The following is an 18372-nucleotide window of genomic DNA, read 5'->3' as shown; positions in this document are numbered from 1 at the left end:
TTCACTTTGGCATTCATTTGCTACCAATTCCTGCTGGGAGTTTTTCCCCAAATGCAACCATATGCCTTGAGTTTGACCTTTTTCCCGCTGCCAAATTATCCGGCGTTGACCTCTGATGTTCTCTCAGGACAGTTGGGGAGTTATTGATAGGTTCTGCACAGTAGTCTCTGTGGAGTCGTTTATCTGTTCGCCAGACCAAAGATTACACTAATAAATCTCTTGATGCAGATTGTTCCACTCTTAAATGGGTTGCTTTTTGAGTGAAGGCATGCCTGATTTTTTTTTTTCCCCTCATTAACAGATGGCGAGCACGGGAATATTATTGGGGCCAGATTTATAGATGTTTTTCATTTGTGTTTTTTTTTAAAGCCTCACCATGTTCACCAACTGTAATTGTTTCTGCAGGTGTACACGGCAATACTCAAAAGATCTAATTTGTCTGTGATGAGCATCCCCATCCACCAGAGACCAAAGGTACGGTAAGATATGAAAAGCTCATTATCTTATGTCCCAATAAACATTTTATTATGCCACAGGCAAGCCACACAGCGTGATACACCAGCACAATAAAATATGAGTCAGTTCTGCCTCCTCATTTTATTGTATACCTGTATTCCCACAGAAACTATTTTGAACAGTTGTCACCTCACTAAAATTATTATCAAAAGAATAATAAATTGTACTCTACTTGACAAATTTCCCACTTTTCCAATCTCACCGTGCAGCGCTTGATCCCTCGCTACAGCTTATTTGTGCGTAAAGTGTACATGTTCTGTGGCGCTGGCCTGGTTTAGTGGGGGGTTGATCGTCTGGAATCATTTGATGTATGGCGTCATTAATTCTGCTTGACTTCCCCGCCGTGTTGAGAAAATGAGCTATGTCGCTCTTTGTTTCTCCTCCCCGCAAAGACCTCGCAATTCTGTCAGCATGCAAAACCAAATCGGTCTCCGAGCAATTATGGGGTTAGAGCCTGATCTCGGGGTCATTAAGAGATAGGATTACTCCTGGACCGCAGGACCCCAGGAATGTACAGACCCCTCTGGTGGTCCGCTCACCGCTGATGAAATAGAATTGAATTAATGGGGTTGCCCACTGCGAGGACTGATTAGAACGACATACTGCCTTTGATCCCTGAGCGAGGTGACCAGGCGCGGGCGCCACAGGCACATGGGGGGGAGGGCGGGAGGTGGGCTTTGTGTCTGTGTGCTAGTGTGTGTGTGTGTGTCCGTCCTGGGTCAGTGCATCACTGATGAGCAGGACTCATTATGTGTGCTTCTTTGCTGGGGTTCAACCCTCACTGGGGGGCTTCAGGTGTAAAATCATTCAGCGGTGTTTGGTTTGTGTGTGTGTGTGTAGCCGTGGCCTCTGTGGTCCAAAGCTGTGGTGGTCCATGCTGCGCTCAGCTTTCACAGTTTGGCAAATTAACTCTAGTGCTGCATACATTTTGAAAAAGTCTCACCTGCCATCACACCTGCGGCTAGCGTTATATATAGTCTGAACCATTGTAGTTTACATGCTGCTGATGCTACTATACTACCGATGCTGTTTTTAGGCTGTAGTCTGCCATGTGTTGAAGGAAAATAACAGCACTCACAAACAAGGAATTGTTTGTTTACCACTGGTATTTACCACCTCTTGTTGGTTCAAGTGCAAATTCTTGTGGTAAATTGGAAATTCCTGAAGTGTACGAGTTGATGAGGACCACTTTAGCATAACATCAGGCCCCAGTGCACCAGGGTGTCGTTACCTCGGCCATTCAGAAACCAATCATGAAAACACCAAAAACATATGTAATGTAATGTAATGGTGATTTCTACTCTAAATGCACTCATAAATCATTAGATATAAAAGAAAGTATTCAAATGCTTTATCATTATGTATTTTTTCTGTCCATTCCTATGGGCGGAGAATGGGCGGCTGTGGCTCAGAGGTAGTCGAAGTGTCCTTGAGCAAGATACTGAACCCCAAATTGCTTCTGAAGATTGTGCCATCAGTGTGTGTGAATGAGTATTTAGATCAGATCCTGATGGGCAGGTTGGCACCTTGCATGGCAGCCTCTGCCATCAGTGTGTGTAAGAGTGTGTGTGACTGCTGAGTGTAAAGTGCTTTGAGTGGTCACAAGACTAGAAAGGCGCTATATAAATACAAGTCCATTTACCATTTACCAATCTGAATGTGAAAAAAACTCTGAGTAAAAGCTATAACTCTTTCATATCATATTTTGACATGTATAAGTAATATAACATGTTTACTTTAAACACAAATTATGTACTTTAACAATATGATTAATAGATTAAAATGTGCTTTATGCTTCCTTCTTGCCTCATGGTCGGCCATGCTTGCTGAAAAAGGGGGAGTGGCTCAACTGCAGTCCACTTTAGATGATGTGGAACACTAATTGACTCATAGACATCCAATCAAATGAGTTTGTGCATTTGAGTGGAGTCAGATGACATCATGGATCTAGACATCCTTGGAAAACTGTTGTCCATTGGACTGGTTAGGGGATCTGAATGGGTCGGGCACCAGTATACTCCAACAAGAAATGCTTCCGGCCGATGGAAATGGGACGCTGCATTCAACAATTTCTTTAACTTTCCAAAACTGACAACCCAACATTCACACCCACATCATCACCCGGCGATTGGCCAGGTGTGTGGAGCAAAGGTGTGACCCTCTCTCTCAGGCTCTATCTTTTCAATCTTTACACAACAGATTTTGGCACTTTGAACACTATGAATGCTTTCCATTAGACACCTTCTGAAAGAGTACACCGTTATCCCCACATTTAAGTGATTATCGTGTGTTGTCGCTTTCAATTACGGCAAGCTTTTCACTCCGACTTTGAGTGTGTCCGTCCGGAACAGCCGTAATCCCGTTTGCCCCTAAACCACACTTTGTACAAACTAATTCTTTGAGCATACCCCGGCCTGTAGCCCACAAACTAAACCGCCTAACCACCTCAACAGTAATGCAACAACAAATCCCTACATTCTGTAACTCAAATGGCATAAAATTACAGGTTCTAAAGTTATGGTTTTGGCCTTGAAATGCTGCTCTGTATTATAATATATCCATTATGGAGAGTTTCAGCTGATTCATAACAAAGTGACTACAGCACACAATGTCTCCAATTTTCTATTTGTTTGCACTTGCAGTGAATATCACAAGAAAGGTGTTTAAACTTTTAAGGTCCACTATTTGATTCAACCCATCTACTCACTAATCTAAACTGTCTGTGGGAATATCTTATGGCCAGTGGTAACCACCGCCGGCTATAAGGTGTCACCATCCGTCTCCGCATACCCATAAAGCTCGGAGTGGTTTGGGGTTTTTCCATTAGCCGGCATGACTGTTCTTACTCCAAAACAAACAGCACCACATTTCGCTCGGAATAGGACACACAGTCTTGCATTTTCAGGCAGGCCTTGGTGTGGTTATTTGTTGCCCGAGCCAAGTTTGAATGCTGTTGTTCTCATTTTAACTAAAAAAAAAAGAGTGAGTGATCCGGAGTTTGTTTAAACCACTCCAGACATTGGTGGTGTGAATGTCCCCTGAATCATCACAGTAGACTGTGAGAACAAGAAGAAAGAATATTGTTTCAGTATAGAAACAAAAAAACAAATGATCCAAAAAGCCCCGCCGCCTGCCAAGCCTGCCTCCTGAATTTATGCCGGAACACAATACGCTTTTTTTAGTTTTTTTTTATATCACATACCTTGGGAAGTAATGGTCATCATCACCCTTGTTTGCCCGGCAGTGTGCTGTTTACGTTAGGCCCCCAGACGGTAAGCTGGAGCTGTCTGCAGGAATCATTCTCAAGGCCACCTCGAGTAATGATAGATGACAAGCTTCTGCGAGGAGGAAAACAGGTCTCCTGGTAGCACGCAGAGCCACTCAGACAGAGGTGCCATCAGCTGGCGGCCTACCTGCTGCACTGGCTGTTGAGGAGTGTTGGGGAGGGGGGGCGGTGCATAAAAGGCCGGAGGGGACTCTGCAGCGACTAATGAGAGAGAGAAAGCTACATCACTCCTGTTGAGGAGTGCAGTAAATTACAGCGAGGCGTGTGCAGCAACTCCTTCTTGTCAGTGAATACTAATAAAATCAAGTGGTCACCCCTTTTTTTTTTTGTAGCTGAAAAAGAAAGTTCCACTTTTGTGCCGGTCTGCAGGACTAACTTTGACTTTGGGCTGAGCATTACATTTTTATGACTTTATTATTAATTTTATATGTGCTATGCAGGTCTCATTTTTCTATCTGTAGTCATTATGTTAAGCACCTGTTTGGGAGCACTCTCTGGAACACTGGGTGCAGGGCTGGCATGCCATATGCCAACCAAGACAAAACGGGGAAAAAAAATGGTGTAGCTTACCTTTTGATATCTATAACTGGGGAACTGAGGGAATATCCACAGCGCATTTTGTGCAAATCTCGCCTTTCATTTGGTGACTCCATTTGCTGATGAAGACCGTGAGATGCTGTCGAAAGCTGATAAGTGGACTTTTGATTTAATCACAAATTAATCGCACTTTTTTTTATCTGTTCAAAATGTACCTTAAAAGGAAATTTATCAAGTATTTAATAGTCTTATCAACATGGAAGTGGGAAAATATGCTTGCTTTATGCAAATGTATGTCTATATTTAATATTGAAAATCAATTAACAACACACAAAAATGACAAATATTGTCCAGAAACCCTCACAGGTACTGCATTTAGCATAAAAAATGTGCACAAATCATAACATGGCAAACTGCAGCCCAACAGTCAACAACAGCTGTCAGTGTGTCAGTGTGCTGACTTGACTATGACTTGCCCCAAACTGCATGTGATTATCATAAAGTGGGCATGTCTGTAAAGGGGAGACTCGTGGGTACCCATAGAACCCATTTACATTCACATATCTTGAGGTCAGAGGTCAAGGGACTTCTTTGAAAATGGGCATGACTGTTTTTCCTTGCCAAAATTTAGCACAAGTTTGTAGCATTATTTAGCCTTCTTCACGACAAGCTACTATGACATGGTTGGTACCAATGGATTCCTTAAGTTCTAGTTTCATATGATGCCAGTATCTTCCCTCTAGCTTTAAAACTGAGCGCGCTACGCCCGTAAAATCGCATTTGCGTTAACGAGTTAAAGAAATTAGTCGCGCTAAAACGAATTTGCGTTGACGCCTTATCGCGTTAACTTTGACAGCCCTAGTCATTAGTAACCTGAGTCTCCAGTGACAGTAATGTTTTTCAGCATCTTAAGAGGGCCTTATCCATCTTGAAACAAATTACACATAATAACAATAATACATAATTACAAGCTGTGCTTATGTGCACATGTGCCTACCTAATGGAAGGTCCTGCTGTGAGGGGGATGGCTATATTAAAATACATTTTTCATCATAATTAGATAGAGCAGAAGTAGCCTTATGTAATGTTAAAAACCCTGACTTTGAGTCGGCTTGAAGGATGGGCCTCCGCCTACCATCATTATTAAGACTAGAATGAGCTTTCACCTGCTGACAAAGGGGGAAAAAGCCTCGAGAAGGTCATCTATCTGGACACAGCGCAGTAAAGTATTTAGCTGTAGAGACAGAAAATGATGGGGAGAGGACTGGGTAAAGGTATGTTCTCAGCAGAAAGGCGGTGTCACTAATGACGTGACCTCTGACCCGGCCGCCATGAGGTGCATGTCTGATATTGCCTTTGCTGCTGAGAGCAATCAGGTGTGCAGGAAGGAAGGAGAGCAGGAAGCAGGGAGCGAGGTCACGCTTTGATCCCCCGCTGCCACTCATGAGACGACCCCCTGCCCCTCGCAGCGCACAGCCACTGTCTTAATGATACAAATGGCGTCGGGCACACGGGGGGGGGGAGATCCCATTCACATGCCGTCACCAGACCATAACAAGAGGGCTGAACATAAACACACATGCATAACCACGCTGTCACACGGACCCGCTTTTTATCTCTTGTCACATAAACGGCGAGGCATTGTCTCCCGCTCGCCCCCGGGGTGATTAAGACGTAAAGGCGCCGCAGGGGGTCGGCCCGTGGTTAAAGGGGCATGGAATCCTAAGAGGCTGACACAGTCTAACACACACACATACGCACAGCGGGAGGTTTAACATGGCATCTTATCCAGCCCATTGAGGCTAATATCTGTGAATGGGGCATGCTGGCACTTTCAGGCTGCGCTATCAGTGTTGTCTCTTTTCCCTTAAAATGCCCTCGGGAACCGCAGCGCATAAACACATCATCATAAGGGTAGTGGAAAAGTATGTAACTGAAGTGTCCTCACTAAGGAGTAGAGGAGTGGTGTGAGTGCAATACTCCCACGTTTCAAGTCATTTAAGTCGAACTGTCACATCATGTTTTGCTCAGAGGAGAAAAACTTCTCTACTTTGCAGTTAAAAAGGTTCATTGCTACCTGCTTTGGCTCCATGATGTCACCGTCATGTACTCACAGTGATGGTTTTAAATAGTTTAACGAGCTCTTTTGTGCACTATTTTAAATAGCACATTGTAAATTGAATAGGCTACAAAAGGAATTTATTACAGCTTCGTTATAAGCTTCTCCGACATGGAAGAAGTATTTTTAACTAGTCTGCAAATGTCACCTTCCACTGAAAAGTACTCTTGTGTTTTAAACTTTTTTTATTGTCTCATTTAGTTTAAACCGAGAACCTCGCTGATAATTAGAAATCTCTCTCAATAGTGTCAGGTTGCGATGAGCAGCGGTGACATTGAGCCACAGACAAAACAACATATGACAAATCCATCCAAAAGAACGTGCATTTCATTGATTTTAACACGGCCAGCTGCAATTTATTGATAGAACCATGAGCTGAAGAAACGCCGGGCTTTACAAAAACACACCTGCAGTGGAAAAAATTATTCAAATTCACCAGTCAAGACATGCACAAAAACAGGCTTTACTTGTATTCGTTTATTGAAACATGTCCTTTTTATTTTTAAATTGGCAATTCAGCCGAGGAATGTAAGCGGAAACACGGCGACACGACGCAAAGAGAAAAGCTGCGAAATGTTCAGCATCAATAGCTGTCCGTCCATCCGTCTATTCATCCACTAAATCCTGTCAGCCACGGTTTGCCTGAGCCCTCTGTTGCCAAACCTTCACTTCCCCTTTTTTTGGTGAAGATGTCCTGCAGCCCGACGATATCAAGCTTTTACCTTTTCAGTACGTCTGTCATGTCAGCTGTGTTATTTAAGAATATCTACACCGGAGCGTCCCCCCCTTCGTGCTCGGCCTCTGTGCGAGTGATGCCATATTGATTTTTATGCTAGGTATGGAGAGGCGTTATGGCATGACCCATATATCAAAGCTTAGTGTGTGTCGTTAGTTGCCGTGCTATTGTAAGATACAGTAGTTATCGCAGCATATAAGGTATATTGTTTCGCTTAATGTCTCGAGCAGCACTCAACTCGAGCATGGATATATGCTTCAGGAACAGACTTATAGGTAATTTCATCTTTTGCAGAACATTATATTATATTATTTTATTACATTGTTCTTTCCCTCATATACAGAAGCTACTGTTAAAAAAAAGAGGCAATAAGCTTGTATTTTCACAGCCATTGTTTTATTCTACTGTAACCTAACACCATGCACCTCTAAAACAGAGCCTACACACTGCATTATGCAATATCTGAGACTCAGATAAAAACCAGAAGTCATTGTTGTTCCTTCCTCTTTGTCTGCTCGCTGGACTTGGCTGGACATTTGCAATTTTTCGGCTGACTCAAGCTGTTTGGTGGGCAACAAAAAACAACAACTTTGATTTCCTCTCCTTTCGCCTTCTGCGTCGAGCTGTTGCACTGCGCAGCGGCTTCCTGTCCGGCATCACTTTTAAAGAACACGCTGACATTGTGAATAGCCACGGTCCACCCGTTTCCAGCCCCTGTCAGATTTACAAAGATACATTTGAAAGGAAGCAAATTTCCATGCCTGGTATCAGAGCTCCCTTTTTAACCTTAATTACATCGCTGCTCCGTACAGGACCAAATGTTCTCCGCTGAAATTAATTTCCCAACAGGGACTCTTATCAAAGAATTCAGATATACCTTCCATTATCCGCGGTCAATGGGTCTGCGTGGAAAATGTACTCTGGATTAATAGCGAGGCATCATCTGCCAAGTTTTTATTTGGACATCTCCCTAATGTTGACATAAGCCTTAATGGCCATCTGCAGAGTGCAACTCATTATGGCACATATCTCCATGCCTACATATGTAGGGGACGCCTCAGATGTTTTAGGGCATTCTCCGCTGCTGTTCACAAAGCGTGACTCCGGTGCCAAGGCACGTTATTTCTGGTCGAGGCCGAAAAAAAAAAATAAATTAAACTGCATTTTCCACTTAAACAGGGACTTAAGAGGCTCCTGTTATTTGTCTGTACGGTTATTGCCGAAGCCTTTCAGCGCAGATGAGAGAGCTAATACACTAATACAGACATCAAGTAGTTGAGCGATTACCGGCATGCTACAGGTCATTTGTGGTTATGCATTTAGCCGGGGCCCTTGAGAATAACGTTTCGTTCTTCAGCTTTCTGCCTGGCCTTAAGAATACAGTCAGGGAGGCTCAGTGAGTAATCGCACCTCTTGATTTCGCAGGTTGTGCATTTGGTGCACACTATTAAAAGGATCCTCATGCAGTAGTTTTATGGGTTGGTGGGACACACATGTGTAGCGCAGATGTCAAAGCGATTCTGTAGGGGGGCTCAACAGAGTTTATACCCCATACTTGTAAATGTGCATTCCTGCACCATATGTGTTTTTCCTCAACTCTGGCCCCCAAAGCGTCTTCCAAAATCCTTGCATATCGCTCAGGCGGAAACAAATCAACTCTCAGTTTTAAAGCTGGAGTAGGCAGGTTGGAGCAACTATGATTAATATAAAAGTTATTTTTAAAAAACGGTCACTATTTCCTGACAGAAGTGCATGAGACAGGTGATCTGAAAAAAATTGTGTCCTCCGTTGCTCCTAATGGCATCTGCAAGATTTCACAGACTGGAAGAAAACGACCAATCAGAGCCGAGCTGGAGGCTTGCCGTCTCTGAGCAGCTGTCGATCACTCGCAAACTCGGATCATTCTTATTTTACAGCTAAACAGTACACCACAAGATGTTTCTGAAAACATTTTTCATGAAAAATAGGCATTACAGTAACAGAATATTGATTCATATTTGATCAGCGCTGCCTAGTTTGACTGTTTGATCGAAGTTCACGAGTGATTGACAGCTGCCTCCGTTGAATGAACAGCCAATTGGAACGCTCTCTCTCTCTGAAATGACCTGTGATTGGTCAAAGTCTCCCATCACGAGCTAGATTTTTTAAAGCCTGTAAACAGAGCCATGAGGAGGTGCAGAAGTCTAATTTTCTCTCAGAACACTTGAATTACAATATTCTGAAAGGTTATTATGGAATTAATGCTCAGTGATGCCAAACACATTCTGACTACTGCCGCGTTAACTCCCGCTGCTTACTAAAATAATCAAAATTCACGTCAGCCTAGCCGCGCGCACAACTCACATAACAATTTTTTCCCTCCAAGTTGTAAACTGAAAAAATGAAAGTGCTGCTTGTAAAATTGATTTTGAGATTGAAGCAGAAATTCGTGTTGACACTATAGCATGGAGAAGCTGAGCAGGAAAACAGTGCAGTGAGTGTCTAGCTAGGCGTGTTATCTGGAGTGTACTCGAGGTACATGAGCAGGTGTTCTTGGCTGTGGAGAGCAGTCTCTTCCATACATAGACGCTGACCTTGTGCGGCTAGACGAGCTGATGAAAGAAAAACAAATATGTCGGAGAATAGTCCATCAAAATATTGTCTCGCAGGTGTTACTTCAGCGGATGCCACCGACAGATTTTATTTAATGTATCGATTTCAGACGACTGACGGCACACTGCGGGATTTAAAAGCACCCATTCACTTGTCACAAACCTTTCTTGTCTTGCCATTTTATCTCATCATGTCACTTATGTTCCACAGCTGCTGTTTGTTTGTGTGTAGAATTTGCTCTTTCTGTATGTCTGTTGTCAAACTTAACACCCACCCACTGAGATCAGATTAAAGCAGACATGTCGAACACAACAGCACCGAGTCGCACGCCTGGAGCAAAGCATGCTGGGACGGAGCGATGCGTACGGCGCGCTGCTCTGTGACAGCTGTAAGGGCCGGTGATTTAAGCGGCGCTGTCTGCTGTAATTGCTGTAAATCTGATTTTTGGATGTATGGTCTGTGAGGGTATTTTAATGCAGCAGCCATACTGTAATATGTTTTTATGAGATTTCCCATAATCTGGTTTTCTCTGGGATTGTTGCTGCACATCTGTCGTTCTCTATTTTCTCTCGGTGTTTGGTTCAGCGATGAGTTTTTTTACACCTGGGCTGGAAAAAAACGCAATCAGAAAACTCATATTGGCTGATGTAACTCCTTGTCTAAATCGTTTTTAAGCAGCGGTAGACTTTTAGATTTACTTTGTTGAATTCAACATTTTGTGGTGTCCTGAGTCAGACTGAAAGATCGTATGAAAGCCTATCAAGGTCAATAGTTTAATATCATCTGAAAGCCCAGTCAAATTGTGATCCTTTGTTTATATCAACGATATCAACGATCAACGATCCAATATCATCCAAGCGAAAAAACATCCATACATGTCTTCATCTTTAAGATCCGCCTTTTATTTTGAAATTCCCATGGCACTTCTGTGTCTCCATTTCCGTCTAAGCGCACCTCCTTCCTAAACATCCAAACAGTGCTTAAACGTGAGGAATGTGGCACTTTATAGTGAACAACAGGAGGACTATTTTTATTATTTTATAATTAAAAAGAATACGTTGTTTTTCATTTAAATGTCTGGAAGAGCCCAGTAATAAAATTCTCAAATCATATTATAGTTGGGCGTTGATATAAATATAACCGTGTTAAGTGGGCATATGATTGTCTCATATCCATCGCAGGCCCCTGAACTGAATCAAATCAAAATCATATCGATACCAGCAAATATTGTATCGTTGTCCAAATAATCAATGTAGTATTGTGATACTATATCAACCCACTGTATCTCTCTGTCTACACCAGCTCTCATGTTTCTAGTGTAAACTGACATTGCCCACAACTTGTTGCCTTTCTAAATGCCAACAAATGTCTTCAGTGGGAAACTATTTTCAAGTGGAAAACGAAGCATCCACTTTTTGTATTGTCTGCAAATTCATCGTTCCTTGAAGCAGTATTAGGCTAAGAGTTGTTTACTCGGAATAATACAGATCTTCGGATGGTGTCTGTATATTTGTAACTAGAGCTGCAATGATTAATCAATTAGTTGTCAACTATTAAAGTAATCGCCAACTATTTTGATATCTTTCACCATTTTCTGACATTTTATAGACCAAACAAATAATTGATTAATAGATAAAATAATTAACAGATTAATTGTCAAGGAAAATAATCGTTAGCTGCAGCCCTATTTGTAACCTGATTTGTTTTACTGTTGTGTTTTTAATCAGAAAACAATTAAAGTCATTCCAGGAAAAGCTGTAATACAGGCTATTTTTTTCTTCATGCAAAATTCTTAAATTGCAAAGCATTATCAAGAATATTAAGCAATTGAACAGTGTACTGTGCAACGAGATTATATACAGAAGTATCTAATCAGGATATGCATATGAACAAGAAGTGGTGAAATGAATAAATCTGAATTTATACAATTATACTCTTAATGTACTTATCATTTTTCCAGAATAAATTAACTTGCATGTCTAGCCTCCATCCTTGTCGCACCAGAAGTTTAGTTTTGCCTCACTTTACCTAGAATATTATCATTTTTACATCCCCATGGCAAAAACACGGAACAAGTTTTAGAGGTAAAAGTTCTACTTCCCTATCATCTCTGGGGAATGAAGTTTTTTGACATGCCTGAAGTGATTTCAGCACATCCAAGCTTAAGAGCTGACAGGGTCACCAACCTGTGAGCCTCGGCCCCTTCTCCTTGCATCGCACCCATGCTATCTGCACTTTCTTCTATATTTTACCCACTCTTCTTTTTAAAACTTCATTTTTTTACCAATTCAGCCACTTCTGGGCCGAGAGGGCCTCTTGTTTTGGTTGTGAAAAATCAATAGCCATTACAGCAGGGAGCGAGAGAGAGCATGCTCAAGAGAGAGGGAGACGGACTGCTATCCCTGTCAGTCTGACCCTGCCTGACGGCTGTCATCTCCCTTAATTGCTTTGCTAATATCATCCCCACTCAGCCTGGATCTAGGTCAGCAAGGCCCCTCTGCTGGAGCTGACTGGAGGCTGTCCTTCTCCATGATCTCTCCCTCTCTCTGCCTTTTTTTTTTTTCCGTCTTTTTCCCCCCCATTAGGCCCGTCTCAATAAGAATAAAAACATACAGTAGGAATACAAGCAAGACACATTGTTTCTTGTTCCGATGGTGACCCCGGTTTGGATTAATCCAATCAGGAACCTTTTTTCCTTTCACCGGCAGTAGATAATCATTTATGCACCCTGCTCTATTCTGGGATTGGAAATAGGCTTGCCAGAATTAACCTTTATATTTCCCTCAGGTGATGCGAGATCTGCTTCTTCTTTGTCTAGCAGCTCTCTGCTGTTTGCACCTTCAGGTCACACTACAAAGCTCCTTAGTAACTGAGAGGTTTAACATTGATAACGTCCGTTTTTTTATGTTAGTTTCGATAATTAAGATGGTGAAATAAGTCATTTCTGTTACAGAGTTGCATACTAATCGGTGGTTTCATCAGCAAGGCTTGGCGTGACACAATTGACTACATTTATTGCAGTTGTAAATCCAAATGAGGGTTGGGGAAAAAAAATTTGATACAGCAGAGTATCGCAATACTTTACGTGGCAGTATTGTATCGATACACGGACGTCAAGTATCGACCTTTTATTATATATTCTATTAACCTCTAACACACTGACGGATGCTATTCTGTCTTTCAGAGGTTGCAGCAGGCTCAGTCTTTAAGCTAAAGTGAATACACTAGTATCATATGAAATTACAAAAACCTAAAGAATTGGTACCAACCATGTTATGTTTGCATGTCGGGAAGAACGCTTAATAATGCTACCAAAATTCCACTAAATGATGGCGAGGAAAAAGTGGCATGGCCATTTTCAAAGGGGGTCCCTTGACCTCTGACCTCAAAATATGTGAATGAAAACTCTGAGATGAACAGAGTGAAAACTGTATCTTAATAGATAAAAACAGATGTTGACAAACTGCATAATTTGCAGTTGAAAAAAAGTAATAAATTGCAATATATCTTATTGCAATACTCTTGACTTGTGTATTTTGATAATATTGTATTGTGGGCCCTCTAGTGATTCCCACCCCAAGAGGAATGACTTATTACTGCTGTTATTTAGCAGGGTAAAATTGTGTTTGAAAAATTCAAATCTTCAACTTTTATGCATAATTACTTATTTAGAAGCAACAAAAAATCTATTGCCTAAGGATGAGATTGATGATATGTCAGATATGTAGAATCAGAAGCAGCTCTATTCCGCTGCTGTTCCTTCAAAGTGATGCATTATTCGTAGACATGTATGAAAACCATTTGACCAATGAAAGGCCTGAGACGGACGTCAGTCAATGTGAAATAAAACCTGAAGGGCTAGGAGCTATGATGAAAACGAGGTTTGAACATTTGTTTCTGTCTGAATTTCCAAAAAGTGTAATCTCCCTTTCTCCTCAGCTCATTTAAAGCAGCTTAATGAAGTCTGCATTCTAGTTATTGTTCTAATCAAACCGTGGTGTTCTGTCCTCAAATCAATTATTTTTACTATCAAGTAGGTTTGCATAAAAGAACGTTTTCTGAGATTGAAATTTAATTTTTCCCTTCCAGCTTTGCTTGGCAAACTGTCCGCTGGCTAAAGGAAGTAGGCACAGTGGACTCGGTGTTTTCTGGGGGGAGAGGAGGAATATTATGCGAGTGTTGGGGATGAAGCACAGACCGGCTGTTTTCTGCCTCGGGGAAAATCGCAATATTCTCAATGTGGTTTTGCGAGTGTGTTATGGTTTAAGGCGTTTTTTCCCCCTATGTGTCCAGAGTATTTCTGCATACCTGTCTCACCTTTTTAGAAATAGTTTAAATGGCACTAAACATTATTTATTTAAAATGATAATATAAGCAGTAGAACAGCGATATTGGGATCTCGAATAGATCTGATCAGCATCCTGTACCCAACCTCCTACTGTCACACTTCAACACAACAAACAGATTAATAATGGAGAGAGAGAGACGTAGGAAAAAAGAGTTCTCGTCACTTGGGTGTTTGAAAGCTCGGCTCTCTCGGCAGCAGCTCCTCTGTTGTTTACATCCAGCCGTGGCTACAGGCAGCCATTTTAAACGAGGTAGCAAAGCGCGGATGAGGAACGAGGGGCTAGTAATTGTGTCAGTGGCGGAGCTCGGCCAGTAACTGTCAAGACCTCATACTTTCCCCCCGCTCCCGGTTTAATGGAGCGTGTGAGGGGCCAAGGTGTGCTGCCCCGGCCCCAGCCTAGGCTCTGTTCAAACGGCCTCCCATCCTTCTCTGATAGGCACTATGGAGCAATAAGCCTAAGGTGGAGCAGCTGGAGAAAGCATTAGTGGAAGACCCTTCCAGCAGGTTGCCATTTCAGCCTCACTGCCCTCCGTTTGCCTCCACAATAAGATCTTTTCATGACCTGTAACCGTAGCAATAGCCCCCGTTTCGTGCCTCAAGTTGTGCTGTTGAAATTTCCGAGTAAATGTACAAACCGATGCCTATAGGTGTAGCATTCACACCTTCAGGTGTAAATGAGCATTTGGAAAGCTGCAGCTAACAGTCTGCTGATCCCCTCCCCGTGAGACCAGGCAAAGGTTTTTTAACTCCAATCCCCCTGGTGGGCAGTAATCTTGTGTCTGTTGGCCCGCGGTCGCGGATTCCGAACGTGAAGCTTTCCCTTCATGGTAAAGAGTGAAAGTCCAGCTGTCACCCAAACTGTTTGCTTTGGAGGATCTTGGGAAGTGAATGGAAGCAGACCCTCTGTGTTGCACAAAGCCTGTTGTTTTGGAACTGCTATTGGTGGGAATAAAGCCCAGATTTCACAGATCTGTGGTATCACTGTTCAAACCACATCCAGGCTCGGCACTAATGAGCTTTTGACTCACAGAGACACATTTCTCATTCACAGTTTCTCTGCTTGCTCTACGCCTGCATTTTCTCCAAAAAACTCACCCCGCTGCTGAATTTAATTGTTGTTCGCCGCACGCCCCACTGCCCTCATGATATCAGAATTTTCACTTCATTACAAATACCAAATTGATTAACTATTTATATACGCTGAACTGTGATACCACTTCAAGCAAGTCGAAACATGAAGTGTTTGAAGAGATTTGTATCTACGTCGGTCCTGGGTCTTTGCTGTCGGCTGTGTGTGCGGTTGTGGCGACAATGAAATCTTACGTGTTCAGTCAAAGTATTGAATAGAGCTGTTACCTTGTGGGGCGAGTCGAGTCTCAAGGCTATATTATCATATTGTAATATCGAAGTCTTTCAGAGCTCTGAATACTGAGAATTAAAAGCGCACGTCACTTCAGCTTTTTCCTCTTCCAAGCTGTGTCGTCGTGGCTCCACAGATGGCAATTTATTTCAACAACTGTTGAATTGATTGTGTGAAATGTCTGCACAACTATTAGAGGGATTGTCATGAAATTCGGTACAGACAATACAGTATATAAGAAGTGGACGTAGTCACCGTGACGTCACCCATTGGTTTGTGAACTGCCGTTTTGAAGCCTCGATTTTGTCCGTCGACACGAGAGAGTGGAGCAAAGTACAACCAAACTCTGAATAAGACATTTTTAGGTGACCAAAAGGTTACAATAACTTTCATGAACTGGAAACACACTGTGAAAGTTCCAAGACGAAAATACGGACAACTCCCAGACCGGACAATGCTGTGGTAGCGACCTGTCAATCAATAAGTAGCCACGCCCTAAAGTATACCCTGCTTTATGGGCTATTTGACTCTAAAATTTACCATAATTTACTAAATGAACATCATGCTGTATTGAAGAAGACTTGAAACTAGAGATTGAGACTGCAGCGGCAAACTTTATTATTCCTTTCAACCTTGACAAAGGCAACGCAGACCAGATCCACTCCTTCCATTCTTACCTTTCACAATAAAAGCCCTAGACATATAATATTCATGTGTAAACCTGAGCTGGGGTCCTTTCAATGCACAAGACTAACAATTGCAATTTCAAACTACGTGGCTACGATGTGTTTTTTATTAATAAAAAATGTTTTTGCCTTTAGGTCAGTCACACGCCAAGTAATGTATCCCAGCAGTCAAATTCAAAGCCCTATTTTTTTGGCTAGTCTGCATCTCTGGCATTGAGCAAAATAATCTTTTGCACTAGAAATAAAACAGTAATGAAACTTGTCTTACTGAGACAGTTTTGCACCCAGGAGACTGCAGAGAACGAAAATCCAGGAAATTGTGCAGGTGCTTCCAACACATTGTTTCATCACTGTCTCCTCTGCAGCCAGCCCAGCGCGCATGCTCATCTCAGCTCGGCTCCGTTGTGTTCTCACGTCGATTAGCCAAAGCGTGTCTGGTGGCGGCACTTTCGCCACTCGCTCTCTCGCTGGAGCACCATCTGCAGCTCCCTCGCCTCAGTGTTTGCCTCACACTCCCAATCCTATTCGGATGTGAATGCCAAAACAATCAGATAGGAAGACATTGACATGAACACTCTGAGGTTGAATTTGTGAGTCAAATTTCCCCCCTTTGCTACCCTGCATCCTGGTAAACAGATTTTGAAGATGAGCTTGTTGAGTGGCGTCTTCTTCGCCTTGCGAGGCCACAGCCTCACGGGGGGAAAATAAACAGCAGTATCTAGGAGTGAAGATGATGACAAGGCTATATTAGGATGATCTTTCCATCGCTTTTCAAATGGCTTCATTTATTTCTTTTGAGCCTGGATTGGTCTGTTGATAGTATGTGTGGATCTGCAGCAAACTACCAGTTATCACGTTTGACATCTCCAATTGACTCCCATCAGTCTGCAGATAGGAGTCGCTTCGCCCACAAAAGTGTGTGAATCAAAAAGGCATATTTTCCTTACAAAGAACACCAACCCAGCAACACCTTTTTTAAAAAGATTTTGTGCTTATTCAGGCGATTCTGTGTTCCCTACTCACGTCAAACTCAGGGCCACGGTGTGCTCGAAAATATTCAAAGCACGAGAGGCAAAATGAAATTGCTTCAATCAATCCTTGATCATTTTTTATCTGGAGAGCTGTTGGGGAAACAGTAGATAAAATGGAATAGTTCACCTGAAATCAGTCTTGACACACAGAGTGACATCAGCAATACCCTTTCTCATCTCTGGGTCTTTATTGTAACAGGAGAATAAATTCGGAGTTGGTTTCACTGCTGGCACGGCCGCCTGTGTGGTGTAAACCCTCTTGAACTATTGTAATAACCCACAAAACACTGCACAGCCGGAGGTGAGATGCCATTTACTTCATGCTGGATAAGGGACGCACAAAAATGGATTCACTCGGGACATCAAACTGTTCAGTCATTGTGAAGGATGGCTGCTGGTACGAAGGCCTTGCCTGAAAAACGTGGATTAAAAAGTGCTACCGCTATGAGTCAAGAATCACGATGAGCTAGATGGATAGATAACGTCGGATCACGTGTATGTGTAGCTGCAGTGATGACGCAGAATGTTCCACGTGTTTCTTATTGTTATGATGATCTGAGGAAGTCAGAGTGGCTCTAGGGCTGGCAGTGTTGGTGGGTCAGTCCACCTCTTCATCCCCACAGTCCATGCTGAAATTGATTTGATGGATTGCCATGAGATTTTGTACAGACATGCATGGTCCCCAGAGGACAAAGCCCACTGATTTTAGTGATCCCCTGACTTTTCATGTAGCGCCACCATGAGTTTGGCATTTTTGTATTTTAGTCAAATGTTTGAAGAACTACTGGATGGGTTGAATGAACTTTGGGATGGATACCCATGGTTCCCAGATGATGTATCCTAATGAGTATCTTTACAGTGCCAGAAAGATGGGCCTGAATTTTGGTACACACATTCATGTTCCCCAGAGCACGAATCCCTACTTTTAACTTCTGACTTTTCCTCTAGCGCCACCAGCACGTCAACATTTGTCTTTCCCCAATACTTTGGTTTATGACCAAAATTTTAACTTGCAAAGATTGTCACATTCCCGTTATCTCAACTCCACTAAGCACTTAGCGCTAATTAGGAAATATTAGCATGCTAAACATAGCATGTTAGAATTTAACTCAAAGCACCACTATGCTTAATTACAGCCTCACAGAGCTGTTAGCATGGTTG

General features: G+C 42.5%; 2 protein-coding genes across 8 annotated transcripts in view; one reads left to right on the top strand and one right to left on the bottom strand.

Moving 5' to 3' along the window:
* gzf1 (GDNF-inducible zinc finger protein 1) overlaps positions 1 to 18372 on the bottom strand; it is a 498954-nt gene that overhangs the window by 100783 nt on the left and 379799 nt on the right. The window lies entirely within an intron of this gene.
* Positions 1 to 18372, top strand: part of klhl29 (kelch like family member 29) — a 246640-nt gene that overhangs the window by 14508 nt on the left and 213760 nt on the right. For 4 of the 7 annotated variants that reach the window (XM_074615419.1, XM_074615418.1, XM_074615413.1 and 1 more), the window contains exon 2: positions 406 to 474. The exons of 1 other annotated variant lie outside the window; for it this stretch is intronic. The gene's annotated coding sequence lies outside the window, so the exon portion shown is untranslated. Of the gene's footprint in view, positions 1 to 405; positions 480 to 18372 lie in introns of all 7 variants that reach the window. 2 more of the 7 variants (XM_074615414.1, XM_074615416.1) reach the window with 1 other exon arrangement.

The sequence above is a fragment of the Sebastes fasciatus genome, chromosome 18 (assembly GCF_043250625.1).
Source record: "Sebastes fasciatus isolate fSebFas1 chromosome 18, fSebFas1.pri, whole genome shotgun sequence".
Classification (NCBI taxonomy): Eukaryota; Metazoa; Chordata; class Actinopteri; order Perciformes; family Sebastidae; genus Sebastes; species Sebastes fasciatus.
This window is presented reverse-complemented; position numbering and strand designations above follow the sequence as displayed.